The following is an 18,313-nucleotide window of genomic DNA, read 5'->3' on the forward strand; positions in this document are numbered from 1 at the left end:
TTTATGTTTTTAAGCATAACATCCCGGAGATGGCCAAGGAAGGCGAAGTACTTGGATGAGATGCTAAGTTCTTTGCCCGCGCGCCTGCAGCCAACTCCAGTGAATCCTCGAGGGTGGTCCTAGGGCGCTGCCGGGTGAGGGAGCCGCTGAAGCGTTAGCCCCGCCAGGCTCGGCACGCGGTGTCCCCACCCGGTGCTGAGTTCCGTGCTAATGCATTATGTAAATGCTTAAATTCTGCAGACAAAGACCACAATGAAGAGCGTCGGTTGGCTCCACAAAGCTGCCCAGTAGGGGCTAATAGGTTTCATCAGCAGATTCTACACACGCCTGAGGGAGGGTACTCTGCGGATGATGGATGAAGGAACATTCATCTTACCTGGAAGACGAAGGAGGCCATAGAGACCAGGCGTGGGGGAAGACGGCTCCCCATTATCCTTGGAGGCCGGGCCTTTGCTCCCACCCTTAATCTGCCGTCAGCGATCTGTCCCCGTCGCCCTGCTTGCCGGTGACTTTTGTTCATTCACAAACGATTGCGCATCGCATTATAGTTCCAGCAAAGAGGAGAAAACTCCCACAAACGAGTCGAGAGAGGAAGTTGGGGAAGGGGAGAGAGCCAGTGGACGTGGAGATTTTTTTGTTTGTTTTCGCAGTTTACTCCCCAAATTTAAAGAAAAGCGCCCAGGTGGCGAGTTGGTGAAACTAATCAGCGCGCACAGGGAGCTTGCTAGCCTCTAGCAGCACAGCAGTTAACACACTTCGCTAAAATCGGGGGAGTCTGATCCAGACCTCGGTGTGTACTTTAAATGCAGAACCGACGTCAGACTCTGAACTGGCTCCTCTGGTCCAGTTCTTGGAAAGCGCCAATACCAAAGCCTCTTGTGTGGAGATCAAAGGAGACGTGGTAATTAACGGTTTCCGTCCCTGGTGGTCACTAAGGCGGCTTATAATGATTATGACTGCCTCCACCTGGGGAACTTGAAGGCGACAAAAGCATGGATAATTGCTTCACGGCTCCATACAACTATATATATATAATTTTATGTATAAAAATATATACACATATATACATTTTATATATATAAAAGAATTACCTATAGACTCAATAGCTTTGTCCCCACCGCGTTTTGGAAGACGCAAGCAGTGCCAAGTTCGTTTGCGTTTCATTTTTCTTTTTCCCCCGGTGGGGTCCATTTTCTGGCCGCCTTCTTTGGAAAGGGCTTTACTTTAAAAAGAAAGGAGGTGAGAGCGATACGAGGCATGAATCTCTATAGGTTGCTCAAGATGCAGATACCCTGCTGCCATGGAAATGAATGAGGGCGCGGAGTGTCCATAGTTTCTTGAACGATATTTTTGCCTCTGATAAATTCCAAATTTTAAGCCAGAATGTTATGCCATTAAATGAATTTGTTTTGCTCAGTGGAACTGCCTGAAAGCAGCCCTCTCCTGCTGCTCTGCGTGCTGGGGCTTGGCTTCCGGAAGCAGCAGCCCGAAGGAGGCAGTTGAAAGGCTTCATTTGCCTTTTTTCTGGAGTCTCCCAGAACTCTTATGCGGGAAGCGGTTAGCGATGATTAGGCAGCTTTTCAACTGCAAAAATATAGCATGGAATGAGCTCCTCTCTCGGCTGGACTTCTCCCCGCCCCCGACCCCCTTTCGTCAAGGACCATGGTAAATTTACTTTGCAAAAGGCAGCTTCTCAATGTTCTCAAAATCTCATCTATTTCTGTGGTTGAGAGGACGGTTCTGAATGGCTCCCTAGAGGCACACTTCATATAAATACGTTTACACGCTAATAGGCTCATGCCCCCAATCATATTTTCCTGCCTGCCTCAATTTTAGCTAAACAAAGGGAAGACTATCGCTGTAGGTGGAAAGGCCCAAGAGAAATCTAACATTAGTTCTTCTAAATCAGAAGATGTCACATGGAGATAGGAGAAATTCCTCCACCCTGAGTTGCTGGAGAGACCTCTGGTTTCCCGAATCGTAAGAAAGGTGGCTGCATTCTGTGATAACGTTCTGTGAGCAAACGCCTTAAATACATGCGAATGGGTCTCCAGGTCTGGCGGCGAGATTTAGAAAGAGCCTAGACTTTCCCGGCCAACACTCAGATTGCGCTGAGCGGTCGACTCCCACTTTGGCCACCGCTTCTCCTACCTGCCTGTAGAAGGAGTAATGACAGCTACAGGGTCCCCGCTGGGTCGTCGGCCTGGGGGCAGCGCCCTCGCACCTGCGGCACTCAGGCCCACGTCCATTTCCCCCAGTAACGCATACAGGCCAAGCAAGATCCGCCTGGGTCTCAGCGCAGAAGAGGCTGAAATTGAGGCTCGCAGGGCCCACCTTACTTCTGCACCTCATCTTCCCACCGCAGGCCCCTGGAGAGTTTCTGTTCTTAAGAACTAGGAGAGGGAGAAGGTGCAGTTCCGCAGAAGTCTAAAGTCCTAGAAGGATAACAGATTTCCCACCTACAGGCTTCTTTGGATCCTCCCTGCTCCTCAGAGAAGTCTTTGGATGGAAGATATGATCACAGTATTAGTAATAATAATAACTAATATTCACAGTGTGCTTCCTATGTACTAGGCACTGAGCTAAGCATTTTCTTATTTAATCCTCATAACCCTATGAGGTATTATCTCCATTTTCCATAGGAAGAAATGGAGGCTTATAACTTTGTCTAGTCACTGTGTTAATGTGTGGGGATCAGGACTCAACCACAGGTCTCTTTTGCCCCAGGTCCTTTACCATCACTGGGAAAGCCTGCCTTTCCATCAGTCTAACCACATTTATTGAATACCTGCTATATGGCAGGTGTTAAGACCAACCCTAAAGGTTCAATAAAACACCTCACCCTAAACTTAGATCCCACACTTTCTTTGTAATCTGTAATTAATTTCCCCTCTTCTCTCATGTCACGAGGTCTAATTTTTAACATCATTTTACTGGGATAGTGAGAATAGAGCTGGTTAAGGTTCTGATTAATAGTATGCCATCACTAGGAAGGCTACGAAATCCTACACCCTCCTTAGACACATGAATCTGGGGTGGGGAAGTTCAGTGTCTTCCCCAAGGGCACAGAGTCAGGAGCAGAATGTAGACCCAGTGTTCCAGACTTCATATCTCAGATTTTCTTTTACTTGAGCCCTAGGCCTGATTAATTTGGTTTTCTAAACTGCATGTTTTAAAATTCTTGTCCTTCTTAGGGATTATTTTGTTGTTCTTGGATTTCTTTTTTTGGAATACTAAATCGTTGGGCTATAAATAATGGTAATCTTAACATTTGGTTTTTTCTTAGCTATCCATCTATATTCAGTCCTTTTACGAATGTCCAGGTCCTGTCCCCTGGACATAAATAGGGGCCCTAACTAGCTAACACCAAGGGTGTGGGGAAAACAAAGGTGTTTGTGAACTTTGTTCTGACAGCAGAGGAAAATAAGCAGACATTTCTCCATGGAGCCTCCTAACTCAGTGCTACATGCAGTGTTAGGCCAATAGGGATCAATTACCCCCTGGGAGGAGATTTTCCCTGGCTTCCTTCCTGGTGACTAGCACCTTATTATGAGGACCTCACTTTAGCCTATTGTCTTTAGAAAGATTAAAAGCTGCAGCTTCAGTTGGTTGTTTCTGTTGTTGTCAGTGTTGTTTTGTTGTTTTTGTTTGCCAACCATAAAATAAGAACATTGAACAAAACAAAGAATTTACATTTAGCATTATGAAGACTCCTAGCCCCAATTAATACAGCTAAATATAAAATTAACAACAAGCTGAGGCAGCTGTGATCAGAGGAAGGCAGCAGAAAGGCAGAAATTCTGAGTTAAGGGCCTGGAAGTGCCATTTACAATGAAATAAACTCAGATAAGTCACTTGCCACCTCTGAGCCTCAATTCCATCTTTCTAAAATGGAAATAATATTCTAGAGGGCTATTTTGAGAATTAAACAGAATCAAATACATTGCAGCATTCTATGAAAATTCATAATGTGATGCAGATGATCACATTATGTAATAATTTGTATTATTCAGAGAAACAAAGTAAGGCAGAGGGGCTTTTCCATTTCTTCTTTGACAGCACAGTCATCCAAGCACGCAGTGTAGACAAAGGACAAGCCTTTACTCACAGACCCCTTCTGAGTACTGGCACAGGGCACAGGGGTGAGCAAGAAGCAGGAAAGTGTTTTGCAGTTGAATAAAATGGACACAGACAGTCACTAGGCAGCCAGCACACAGCACACAGATTTGGGAGCTTTCTCAGAGCTGTTCCTCTGGCTCTTCACCAATGAAGTGGTTTATAATCATAAAAACAAAGACTAAAACCTGTCATTTGTTCAAAAATGCCTCTCACAAAGCAGAAAATACCCCAAATGTCTATTTCGGAAATGATAAAATGATATCAAGAAATGAGTAAAACATTTGATATGCCCAGAAAACATAAAGCATATTCCACTTTCACATATAAACAATAAATAAGCCATGTTACTTCTTCGTCACTTGGAAGAAATATAGCAACTACTTTATAAGTTAATCTTGTTTCCTTTTGATCCTAATTTATTATTATGAGACAATAATAGATATGAATATTGGATGACCCAGGATTGTTAACAAAAGGAAATATGACTATAGCCTTTGGCTACATATTCAGAAATGCAGAAGACAGCCGCAGTGCCACTGTATTCATGTAGGAAATGTACTGAGAAATTGGGTATTGCTATCATCAAACAGAACGGCTTGAGAAGCATCAGTACTATCAAGTACCAGAGGAGCAATGAATGCTGTTATTATATTTCAAAAATCCTAAGTAGACATTCTAGAGACAAAAAGACAAATAACTTTCAATATCATGCTTTGCTTTAAATACTCCCATCTGATGCTCTGTGAGATTGCTGACTCTCTTGAGGCCTCAGAGGCCTCATGTGTATAGTGTCCTGCCTGCGCTAGACTGGAATGAGATGCTGTCTAAACTCCTCCAAGGGTTCATGGAGCACCAGCCTACAAAAATCAAATTACTCAGGCTCTTCAGAGTGTCTTAACTGCTAGTCAATTTTCAGGGGAGTAATTATGAGAAAAAAGAAGATTAATCACTGTCTAGTACTTAGAAAACCTAATAGGATCCATAATAACTGTTTTAAAAGGAAAAAAATGAGTCATTCATACTGCAGTAAAGGAGTAATTCCATAGGAAAACAAGAAGAGATTGATTGAGCAAGCGTTTGGCAGCAATTGGTGTTGAAAATCAATGGCTCCTTTGATAACATATCTTCAATTGCAGAGAAATTTTAAGTGACATAGGTACAGTATCTCATCAATGATTTGTCACAATACTTATTATTGATATGTTTTTTGAAAATATAATGTCTAATATCTAAAGTTAATTTGAAAGGAGGTTAGCATGTCATTCTGATCTTTTGTAGCTACATTTACTTTTTCAAATGTTTTAAACTTTTTTAGTTGAAAATAACAATTGTACAGTATCATGGGGTACATAGTGATGTTTTGATACATATCACGCATAGTGATCAGATCAGGGTAATTAGCATATCCATCATCTCAAACATTTATCATTTGTGTTGAGAACACTCAACATCCTCCTTCTAGCTATTTGAAACTACATAATATTATTAACTATAGTCATCCTATAGTGTTATAAATATACTCTTATCTTACACCATGCTAAAAATTCAATGTAGTTCAAATGAAGCTGATTCATACCTAAAAGTCTAATGCAACTATAGAAAAAAATGGATTTTTGTCCCCAGCTTCTTAATTGGGAGAACTCCAAGTGGGCGGCTCTCTCTTAAGAACCAAGCTGCCTGTGTTTGCCTCTGTAGGCACAAACCGCACGCTTGACCTAAGTACACTTATATTTATTCTGGTTGCCCTCTACAATGACTTGCCTTTAAGTCAGATTACATAAAATTACTTTCATTTTATTAACATCCAGACTTTACCTATAAAGAATGTGAGTGGAACTGAAATTGGATCACATAGGATTAATTTTAAAAAGTTCAGTAACTTTTCCTTTCCTTTTTTTTTTTTTTTTTTTTTGAGACGGAGTCTCACTCTGTCATCAGGCTAGAGTACAGTGGCATGATCTTGGCTCACTGCAACCTCCGTCTTCTGGGTTCAAGCAATTCTCCTGCCTCAGCTTCCTGAGTAGCTGGGACTGCAGGTGCACGCCACCATGCCCAGCTAATTTTTGTATTTTTAGTAGAGACGGGGTTGGCCAGGATGGCCTCAATCTCTTGTCCTTGTGATCTGCCTGCCTTGGCCTCCCAAAGTGCTGGGATTACAGGCGTGAGCCACTGTGCCCAACCCAATGTTTTTCTTTAAAGATAAATTAAAAATCTATAAAGTTTTAATAACTTTTATAAAAGTTTTAATTGCTACATAGCAATTAAAATCAGAAATCACAGGGCTTTTAAATGTTAGTTTAACTTTCAAAGAATAATCTAGAATATTTGCCCTTTGGTCATAATTATTTCATGTTGTAACATACATTACACTTGTTCTTTTCATCTATCATTCTTTTATCTCTTTTACTTCTAGGGTGTTGGAATCTGGAAGGGAGGGCTCTAGTTTTTTTCTGTGATATCCTCTAAGGACATTGTATTAGTCCATTTTCACACTGTTTGATAAAGATATACCCAAGACTGGACAATTTACAAAAGAAAGAGGTTTAATTAGACTTACAGTTCCACATATCTGGGGCAGCCTCACAATCATAGTGGAAGGCAAGCAGCGGCAAGTCAGGTCATACATGGATGGCAGCAGGCAAAGAGAGAGAACTTGTGCAGGGGAACTCCTCTTTTTAAAACCATCAGATCTTGTGAGACTTATTCACTATCATGAGAACACCATGGGAAAGACTTGTCCTCATGATTCAATTATCTCCCACTGGGTCACTCCCACAACACATGGGAATTCAAGATGAGATTTGGGTGGGAACACAGCCAAACCATATCAGATATTATTACGACTGGTTCTAATCCTCAGAGGCCAAATGGCATCTCAAAAATCAGCCCTAAATGCATTAGAACCTAGGAAATCAGGCTCACAATCAGCGGAGAGAGTGACCTGGAGTCTCTTAGATCATGAGTTTTATCCAACTGTGACCTGCCTCCCACAGAAGAGCAAGTAACTGAACCAATAATGCTGTGAACCTCAGGGTGCCAGGCCACACTCAACAGGTCCTTGCCAATAGAGGGATCTGTAGAGGGTGGCCCTGGAGCCAGGCCCAAAGGTTTAGCCAGACTGAGACATCCTCTAGATTGTTATTAGAGTTCCTCCTTTTAGTCCTGTGTCACCCAGAATATTGGCACAACCTAATTCATGATTCTAAGTAAATCAGTTGAACTCTTTGCACCCTGGTCCACTCATCACAGAAAAGGCAATAGATACTATCCATTACTTCCCTGCTGGTGACTCTCATCATCTCTTCAGCTTCTGAACCTTCCTGGAATTTAATCCAGTGATAGTTATAGATGATCATTCTCACATCTCACTGCCAAGTCCAATATAAGATGACAAAGTCCAAACTCTCTTTCTGTTTCCTTAAATTATGTCTCCTCTTACATTTGTTTTTATTTCTTTTGAAAGGGACTGGATTTTCTTGTATGTTTTTTAGGGCTGCACCATTTGGTTTCCAAATAACAGTTTTTTTATTTTTCATCTTTTTTTTTTTTTTTAAAGTACATGGTGCTTAATTATAATTTAACCAAGTATTTTGCTTTATAGGTGAAATGATAGAAATTTTGAAGATTTCTCTCTACTTGTTTATGAATCCTCCAATGTAAAATGTCTAGCAGAGGTTTATTCTTTTTTCAGAAAACCAAATTCAAGAAGAATAAATAAAGAGTAATTACTGATATTAAAAAATAAAGATTAATTGTCAAGAAACTATTTTAATAATGTGCTTTACCAAAAATGTGACTTCATATAACTAATTTTAGCAATATTATCTAGAAATGGATCTTCCTGCAGGAAGGCAACATATTCATGAGTTCTGAGTTCACAGTGGGCATTCAATAAAGTTTTGCTTACGATTTATCTAACAGGTATATTGTAAGTTACACTTATTTGGATTAGTTAAGAATTTTAACTGTATTGGCTTATATTCCAAAATTATTCCTATTTAAAATTTATGTTTATTACCTTGGGTAAGGAGTCATCTCTCCAAGTGACCTTCAAAGTCCCTTTTGACTCAAAAATTCTACACTTCTTTGAGAAAGTCAAAAGCAATACATATTTTATTTAACTTTTAAAATTACAAATTATGTACAAAAATTATATCAATAAAACATTCCCATACTTACATAGCCAAATAGATTTAAATATACTGACATAATATTTATCTGTTCCTGAAATCACATGTGTCATTGCTACCAAATAAGGAAGACAAAATGGTAGGCTGGGACAGTACACTACAAATGGAAACAGTGTGGGGTGATGGTTAAGAAGGTCTGCTCTGTAGCCAACTTGCCTGGGTTCAAATCCTGGCTCTTCTACTTCCTAGCTTTGTGACCTTGGGCAAGTTACTTCACTACTCTGTCTCAGTTACCTCCTCTCTAAGGTGAGGATGATGATAAAGATGAAGCCTACTTCATAAGGTTGTTGTAAGGATTAAATGAATTCATATGCATATATTACTTAAAAGCAGCACCTAGTAAGAATGCAAGAAATGATGGCTATATAATATTTTTCTTCTGGAATACATAGAGCAATCTTTTCATTGCCTATAACTCTCATGTAAATTTGCAAAAGGTGGCAAAGAGCCATAGGGCAGTAGGAAATTCTGTAAATGGGGATGGGAGAATTCTAGTCTTGAATCCACTTCAACAGGTATTTATGGAACATTTAGTCTCAAGTTCCATGTGGACATTCTAAAATACAACAGTGAATTAGATGCAGTCCCCTCCCTAATAGAACACAGAGCCTGGTAAGGAGGAAACAGACCTGAATAAACTTTCATAATTCTGTATGATGTATTGGAAAAGCATCATGCACCAAAGGTGAGCAATTCATCTACTTGGGGTAGGGAATGTGAGAGAATAAGTAGCTCCTAAGCAGTACCATGAGGAGTCAGACTTTGTTAGATCTATAGGGGTAGGCAGGTGGGTACCAAGAAGCCAGGCAAAGGAAGCAGCATGAACAAAGATGAGATTTAAGTAGTCCAGCTCAACTAGAATGTAAGGTTTATACCTCTCTAAGGGTAGGGGTCAGATCCACACTGGGGAGCTTGTGGGGCCCAGGTTGTGAAGGGCCTCCTGTGCCATGTGGGGAGCTCAGACTTTATTCTGCAGGTAGTTGATAGCCATGAGAGACATTCAAGAAGGGGAATAATGTGATCCAAGGCAACTGTGGAGCCCAGACCAATTAGAAGGACACTTAGCAGTCCAGGGAAAAGATGAAAAGGGCCAGATTAAGGTAATGGAAAATGAGATGGAGGAGCATGGAAAAAGGTTAGATTTTTTTGGTGACCAACTGGATGTAGTGGTGGTGGCAGAAGTGGGAAGAAGAATAAAACGGAACCAGGGATGACTCTGGGCAAAGAGTGAAACCCTTCATAGGGATGAGGAAGGTAGGAGGAAAAGCAGGTTTTACAGGAGGAACAAATGAGTTCACTCTTGGACATGTTGAGTTTCAGGAATCTATGGCTTTTCAAGTTGGGATATTAAGTAGGTGGATACGTAGATTAAACAGATCTCTGGAGAGAAGTATGGCCATAAGATACAGATTTGGGAGTCAGAAGTGTGTGGGTGCTACTACTTTGGAGTAGATAAAACTGCCCAGGAATAACACATAGAACGTGGTGAGAAGGCAGCCAGAATGGAGCCCTGCATAAAAGGAAGGCAGCACTAAGGAGTCAGCCAAGATGCTGGGGAAGGAATGAGAGGTAGGAGATGGCCAGGCCAAACGAAGTCTTAGGAGAGGTATGTTCGGTCATGTCAAACACAGAGGAGTTAGCAAGAGCGTCGAGAGACCATTTGATTAGGCAATAAGGAAGGCACTAGTGTGAAAATAGTTTCATAAGTGCCTGACTGCTGAGGGTTGAGGGAGTGAGTTAGGCAAAGGGAAGGGCTAGGCAAAGAATAGAGAAGCTTTTCAAAAGGCTTTGCAATAAAGAAAATGAGAAATAGAGGATCAAATGGAAAGTTTTTTATTGTTATTCATTTTTTCAATTTTCACTTTTTATATTTTTTGTTTTTTTAATTACTATTTTTTTGAGATGGGGGCTCTCTCTGTTACCCAGGCTGGAGTGCAGTGGCACAATCTGGGCTCACTGTAGCCTCGACTTCCCAGGCTCAGGTGATCCTCCCACTTCAGTCTTCCAAGTGGCTGGGACTACAGGCATGCATAACCAGGTATTTTGTTTTTTTTTCTTTTGTAGAGACAGGATCTTACTATGTTGCCCCAGCTGGTTAGAAATGCCTAAGCTCAAGTAATTCTCTGGCCTTTGGCCTCCCAAAGTGCCTGGAGGTGTTACAGGTGTGAGCCACTGCACCTGGCCTGCTTTTAATTTTTAAGTTTGTTTTAAATGGAGAACACAGAAGGATATTTGTACATAAAAGGAGAACTAATGGAGAGGAAAAACACAGCTAAATAAATAAATACATAAATAACTGATGGAAATCAGTACAGAGGAGGTGGGAAGCCATGGGCTCAAAACTACCGACGGAAGTTAGAACTGGTGAGGAGGAAGGACTTCTGTTCCTCTGAGACAGGAAAGGAGGAAGGAGATTAAGAAGTGTAGCTCCAGAAACATGTGAAAGTGAAGTCAAAAAGGGTTTGTTCCCACCCACTTTAGTTTGTAAAATAGATTCTGAAGAAGTAAAATCCTAAACCCAACCAGTTGGTGAGGTCATCTACCAGCCCACGTAGATGCCTCTAAGCTTGATGTAACCAGGAAATTTATGGAAGTTATTGGTGTGTAATGAATTGACAGCGTGACAGTAGTAGGTCAATCTTCAGTATCAAACTAGGTATGTGGCAGGATGCTGGTGAATCATATTAATGATAGATGCTAGGAAAAATTAGGCTCAGAGTAATTTATTAAAATTTGTAATCACATTGTTATTGCATAAAATAATTGTAATATCATTATTATAGTACGTACTACAGAACAGAAAATATGTGTAGTTAATTAAAAGTGGTTCAATGTCCTCTGGGCCAAAACGCAAAAAGTTTTATAGCACACCTTGAATTTAATTTGAGCTCAAATATTAGGTCACTGTACCATTCATTTTTTTTAACTCTGAGAAAGATAAAATATTCAGATTTCCTCATTTCTCCAAATTTAGTACAAGAATCTTATTAAAGCATTAAAATTGTGTAAGTAATTGTTAGATTGCTTCTTTGAACGTGAACTTAATGTATAATATAAGCTTATACATGCAAATTGCTTGTAGTAAACAAGATATCTATACATTTAAAAAGAAGAGTAAGATACTCTTAAATGAGGACAAGAATAGTTCAGCTTGGATTTCAGCATCAGAGAAAGATACTCTAGGCCGGGCGTGGTGGCTCAAGCCTGTAATCCCAGCACTTTGGGAGGCCGAGGTGGGTGGATCACGAGGTCAGGAGATCGAGACTATCCTGGCTAACATGGTGAAACCCCGTCTCTACTAAAAATACAAAAAACTAGCCGGGCGTGGTGGCGGGCGCCTGTAGTCTCAGCTACTTGGGAGGCTGAGGCAGGAGAATGGCGTGAACCCGGGAGGCGGAGCTTGCAGTGAGCCGAGATCACGCCACTGCACTCCAGCCTGGGAGACACAGCGAGACTCCGTCTCAAAAAAAAAAAAAAAAAAAAAAAAAAGAAAGATACTCTAAACGTGAATATATTAAACAAATCACAGTTTATCAGAGTTTTTAAGTATATGCTCTACAGAAAAAAGAACATCTTCATCAGATGCCTACAGGATATATATATATACACACACACACACATTCAAATATATATATTCAAATATATATATTCGAATATATTCGTCAGCCTTATGATGGCCATACAAATTAAGCTAGGAGGTTTAGATGTAAATATGTGTATAAATAGACATTTTACCTAAGAATGCAATGAGTCATACAGCAAGGTTGAATTCACCAGAAGAGGAAGACTTTTTTCCCTTTTTCCTTTAAATTTTGACATCATTGCAGATGATCCATAGCGTTTGGAACAATTGTGTGAGGAATTCTCATATATTCTTTACCCAGATTTTATATATATTCAAATAATAGATTGAGAGAAGAGCTACAGAAGAGCTGAACTGAGGATATCTTAGGTAGTTCTGGACTTTAAGATCTTGAATGAACAAAATTATTTCTGTGGTTTCTTATGTGTTTAATTTGAGGTATTGATAAAGTATGTGATGTGGAAAGAAATATGAGAGAGATGGAGTATAAAGTGCATTCTTTTTTTAAAATTTAATTTAAGGTAAGTTCTGCGAATGTTTTTCATACATTAGGCATCTAAGAATCACTTTAGGGAGCTTATTTAAAAAGCAGATTCCTGGGTGTCACAATCAGTTTTCAATGGAGTAGGTCTGGGGTGGAGCCAGGAATCTTCATTCTAATCAGCACCCCAGTTGATTCTGAGGTAGGCAGTCCTCACACTTGCAGAAACACTGTTACTGAGGCTGGTTCTTACAATTTTGTCAAACCTCAGGTCATTGCCACAAGGTAATGGGGCCCAGTGAGATCGATGGTATAGTCCTGAAGGTAAGGCAGTCCCCCTGACATATTCATGACAACCTAAGAGATACTCCTACTAAATAAGATATTGTTCCTATGCATTTATTAAAAATTATATAGTCACCGCCGATTGTTAATTATGATTAAGAAGAGCTAAATATAGCAAGGTTTCAAAATCATTTGCAGATGTGAAGGCTCAATGATACAATGGACTGAGCTAAAGTCCTGATTTTATTTCCTTCTTAGGATGACCCAGGCACATGTCAACCCACTTCCATAGTACCTGACTTTAGCTGATTCTGGACCACATAATAATAAGATAGTAACTTTCTTTGCCTCAAATAATGACTTGTCTTAATCTATAGAATACTAAATAATCTTTAGCTTTAAGATTACGTCATTAATGACCACACACGCACACACACACACGAGCTTAAATGTAAAGGCACTATGTTTTCTCTTGTGCTCTATGATCTTCAAATCCTCTAAAACAACAATCATTAAAATAAAGACAATTATGTTTCACTAAGAAGCTATCAAAAATGATTTCACTCCTATTTTATCCCTAATTCTCTACTCTCTGCTATAATGAGTTGTGTGTTATAATGCATATACTTAGGGTCCTGTTTTATAGAATGTGTTGATAATAGCCTGATATCAACAACACACGAAAGAAAAAAGCACAGAATAGAAAATGTTCAGTGCTTAGATGCTCACCTGTGGATCACTTCTCAGTGATGCAGTGCATTGGCATCAAGGGGATTTTTCAAAACAAAGTTTAGTGCATATATTGCCAGCAATTCATATCTACAGAAGAAAAGATGAATTACAACACATTTTACCAAATACAAGGACTGCTAAAGGAAGTATATACATCTGAATAAACCCCACAGTCGTCAGCCTTATGATGGCCATACAGATTAAGCTAGGAGGTTTAGATGTAAATATGTGTATAAATAGACATTTTACCTAAGAATGCAATGAGTCATACAGCAAGGTTGAATTCACCAGAAGAGGAAGACTTTTTTTCCTTTTTCCTTTAAATTTTGACATCATTACAGATGATCCATAGCATTTGGAACAATTTTGTGAGGAATTCTCATATATTCTTTATCCAGATTTTTGAAATCTCGTTTTATTCTTCCCTTTGTGTGTATGTGCACACGTGTATATACATATACAAATACATGTTTTTTCTGAACTATTTGAGAAAGGGTCAGATATAATGCCCCTTTACCCTTGAATTTTTCAATATACATTTCCTAAAAGTAAAAATATTATCTTACATATCATAGTATAATTATCAAAATCAGAACATTTAACATGAACACAATTACCCAATCTACAGGCTTCTTCAGAATTTGCCAACTATCCCAGTAATGTCCTTTTAAGCAAAAGTAAATTCTAAATTATGCATTGCTGTCAGTTGTTATGTCTTGCTAGTCTCCTTTGATGTGGAATGATTAATTAATCTGTCTTTCTTTAATGACATTGACATTTGGAGAAATACAGGCATGCTATTTTGTAGAATATCCAGCAATTTGTATTTGTGTCATATTTCCTCATGATTAGATCCAGGTTATGAATTTTGGACAGGAATTTCACAGGAGCGATGGTGTTTCATTTTCAATGCATCGTATCAGTAGGCAAGTGATGTTGATTTGTCCCTGACATCTGGGATCTGAGAATACCACAGTAACCTTGGTGTTGCTAGGAGATATACTGGCACTCACAGCTGAGACTTGAAGTTCTTTTGTTGAACATAAACTATTAACCAGAACACCAGTCAAGGTCCGTTTTATTGAACCAGAGCAATCAGTCACAGTCACTCTGTGATCTTGTGTCAAGACCATTCATTATCAAGTCTGAGCATAGACAAAACCATAAACATTGTCATCATCATACAGATGACTAATCACCCCTCGATCCTGGCTAATATGTATGCCTGTGGCTTCTTAACCAATTACAGCTCAAGCTTCAGTCTGGTCTTCCTTCCTCCTATATTAGATTTAATAAGTTATCCAACCATAGAATTACCCCTGCTTCCCAAGAACATCCAATCCAGAAATTCTTTAAGTCCTCCACAAATTATCCAACACAAGCCCAAATCCTATAATTCCTGTCTAACACCTTCTTACTGAGATGTTCCCGTGATTTCTCATGAGGTGCATTCTCTGTCACTACAATAATTAATAACTCATCTTGTTCAACTGCAGGTGTGTTCCTGTTGGTCTTAGGCCACAAGGCATTGACACTAGTGATCATAATATTGATCAGTTGGTTAAAGTATGTCTGCCAGGTTTATTCAATGTAAAGTTACTATGTTCCTTTTGTAATTAATATCTTTCTTCTGGGGCAATACTTTGAGACTATGTACATATCCTGGTACCCCTCAAAGTTTTTACCATTAGTTTTAGCATCATTGATAATTCTTGTCTGAATCAGTTATTATGATGATGATTGCCAAATGGTAATTATTCTAGTCATTCTTTCTATAGTAAGGAGTTACATTTCCATCATAAGAAAAAGGTTTCTATTATCTCCTGCCTATTAATATTGCTGTGGACTTCATTGTATTATGTTATTCAGTGGATTAGATCCATTAATATTTTTATTTATTCTGATGATCAGGTTGTTCCAATTTGTCCTGTGAAAGTTCCTTCAGGCTGGCCTGTATGTTCTTCTGACTTGTCCCTACCATTCTTTGTTTGCTTGTTTGTTTGTTTTAGAGACAGGGTCTCTGTCACTCAGGCTGGAAGGCCAAAGTGTAGTGGACTGATCACAGCTCACTGCAGCCTTGAACTCCTGGGGTCAAGTGATCTTCCTGCCTCTGCCTCCCAAGTAGCTACAACTGCCTAATTTTTTATTTTTCTAGAGATGGGGGTCTTGCTTTGTTGCCCAGGCTGGTCTCAAACTCCTGGCTTCAAGAAATCCTCTCACTGGCCTCCCAAAGTGCTGGAATTACAGGCATGAGCTGTTGCACCCAGCCCCTACCATTCTTTGATCACTTCTTTACTTGTTGCCACCATAAAATGTTCCAGGTTCATCTTGTTCTTTCCCAACCCCAATTCTACAATCAATGTGTATTTTTTTATGTAGCCCTTGTTCCTTTTAGTGTATAGAATGGCATTTAGAAATACAAATCTGGACACTTTGTGTGTAATTGGTAGTGGGGTGCCATTGCTTCTAGATTATCTTAGCAAACCGAAGTAGAAAATAGCTTTATGACATACAGACACACACATGCATACATGCACACATGTATGCATACATTTATATCTATTTCCATGTCTATCTCATGGAAAGTCATGGTTTATTAGCATAAACTATGAATTTATCCTAATACCTGTAATCTGACCCCACAGGGGTCCTTCTAGAGTTGAAAGGCATTTTAAGTATACATACACATCATGAATGGTAGGCAAAAAACCATGTCCCCAACAATGGCAGCTTTAACTGAAGAGCATTTTAAAAGACTGAAGAGAATTTTCCAGGTATTAGTATGGTCCTTATGGCCATGTGTATCCAGTACTGTCTATTGGTAATTCCTCTTTATAAAGCCTTGCTTACTGTCTAGCAATAGTTTCTTCCAGCCACCTTCCTAAAAGTTAGAGATCAGTCCTTCCAAATGTCAGCAACGGTACTAGTCCCCTTCATATCAGCAATGGGCTTCCACCAACCTTAAATTGATTTTTGCTCACTGTTTCACTGACAATCAGTTTGAAGAAGTTTTAAGTCATGGTAAAACTTGCATTTTAACACACAGAAACATCTTTTTTTTTTCTTTGCTACAGTTGCAGCACTATCGCTAGCATTCTGCTGTCAGCCTTGGAATTCAAAGTTGTTTGCCAGGACACAAAGTTGGTGGTAGAAAACAAGAAGTCTGCACATAGCATATTAATCACGAGAGTGGTATCAGAGTGGATATTATTTCCTCCAAAATTTTTTACCTTCAATCTGTATTATCCTTTGATCAGAGACTAGCCTGGATATCACAAAGTATGCACAGAAGTCAACATATCTCAATAGAGGTTCATGAAAGTATTCACAGGAAGATTTACTAATGAGTACAGGACAAAGCTATTTTAGACCTTCTGTTCAGTGCTCACTGCACTTACACCGTGAGAAAAAAATATGCGTATTTACACGCATACACACACACACACATTAATAGTATGTCCTAATGGATTGTTTTATTTTTATTTATTTATTGTATTTTTTGAGACAGGGTCTCACTCTGTCTCCAGGTTGGTATGATCATGGCTCACGGCAGCCTCAACCTCCCGGACTCAAGAGATCCTCCCAACTCAGCCTCCTGAGTAGCTGGGAACACAGGTGTGTGCCACTGTGCCTGGCTGATTTTTGTAAGGACAGGGTCTCCCTATGTTGCCAGACTGGTCTCAAACTCCTGGGCTCAAGCAATTCTCCTGCCTTGGCCTCCCAAAGTGCTGGGCCACTACACCCAGCTTTATTATTATTCTTGACCATACAACTTCAATTTCTAGTCTGTGATCTCTTGAAATTCTCACCTGGCTCTTGTAAAGAGCTGAGTCTACACTTTCAGCCTTCATCATTAAAAAGGATACCTAATTCTTCCTCTGTCCACTGGGAAGCCTCTGGATATAGAAAGTGACCCAGCACAGCATCTGAGTCATGACAAAAGCACCAGAGAATCCAGAACCGTATAGTTGCACTGAGGACCTCAGCCTAGATCACCTGAGATCTGGTCAGTTGGGGAAACTGTGCCCGGGCTGGATATGCACACCACCGCCCATCCGACACACTCTGCCACCTCCAGCCGCCTGCGCTGCAACTTCGGAAGAGGCGACCTCCAACACCAAGAAAAGGCCAGCTGGGTCAGAGCCCATGTGCAGCCACGTCCCCACAGTGTCACCAGGCTGCCATGGTATCCATCATGTGATGGATTGGTTAATATGCGTGTGTATTTATGTTTATGGGTATATGTGCTTGTGCAGGAAAAATAGTTCAGAGAATATCAGTGCTGACCAAGGAAGTGTGAAACAGGGCATTGTGATTAATATGTGTAACTGTGAAAGGAGGAGAGGTAGAAATGGGAAATTAAATGAAATTTAATTCGTTAATTTAATTAAATTGAATTTAATGGTAAAATTTAATTAAATTGAATTTAATGGTAAAAAAAGCAATTGCTTTTGCACCAACCTAATGGTTTCCTTTACTTGTGATATTTTAAACATTGTTCTTGTTATTTCTTGAATATGTAAATGAGTATAATTGAAAATATACAAAGGATGTATAGAAACAAAAAATGGATTTAGAATAAATATCCTGATTAATTGCACAGGCACCAACAAGAATTTACACATTACACATTCAACATTTATTCTAGCATTAAGATTGGCAGAAGACAGCTTCATCATCGGTATTTTTTTTTTTTTTTTTTTTTCAGATGGAGTCTCCCTCTGTCACCAGGCTGGAGTGCAGTGGCATGATCTTGGCTTACTGCAACCTCTGCCTCCTGGGTTCAAGCGATTCTCCTGCGTCAGCCTCCTGAGTAGCTGGGATTACAGGCACATGCCACCAAGCCCAGTGAATTTTTGTATTTTTGGTAGAGACAGAGTTTCACCATATTGGCCAGGCTGGTCTCGAACTCCTGACCTTGTG

At 39.7% G+C, this 18,313-nt stretch overlaps 1 long non-coding RNA gene across 1 annotated transcript in view; it reads left to right on the forward strand.

Annotated features, from left to right (window-relative positions):
- Positions 1 to 17,837, forward strand: part of LOC105463515 (uncharacterized) — a 52,279-nt gene extending 34,442 nt beyond the window's left edge. Inside the window, exon 8 of the long non-coding RNA XR_011620886.1 lies at positions 16,465 to 17,837. This is a non-coding gene — a long non-coding RNA (uncharacterized lncRNA). The remainder of the gene's footprint in view (positions 1 to 16,464) is intronic.
- The last annotated feature ends 476 nt before the right edge of the window (positions 17,838 to 18,313 follow it).

This window comes from Macaca nemestrina, chromosome 3 (assembly GCF_043159975.1).
Source record: "Macaca nemestrina isolate mMacNem1 chromosome 3, mMacNem.hap1, whole genome shotgun sequence".
Lineage (NCBI taxonomy): Eukaryota > Metazoa > Chordata > Mammalia > Primates > Cercopithecidae > Macaca > Macaca nemestrina.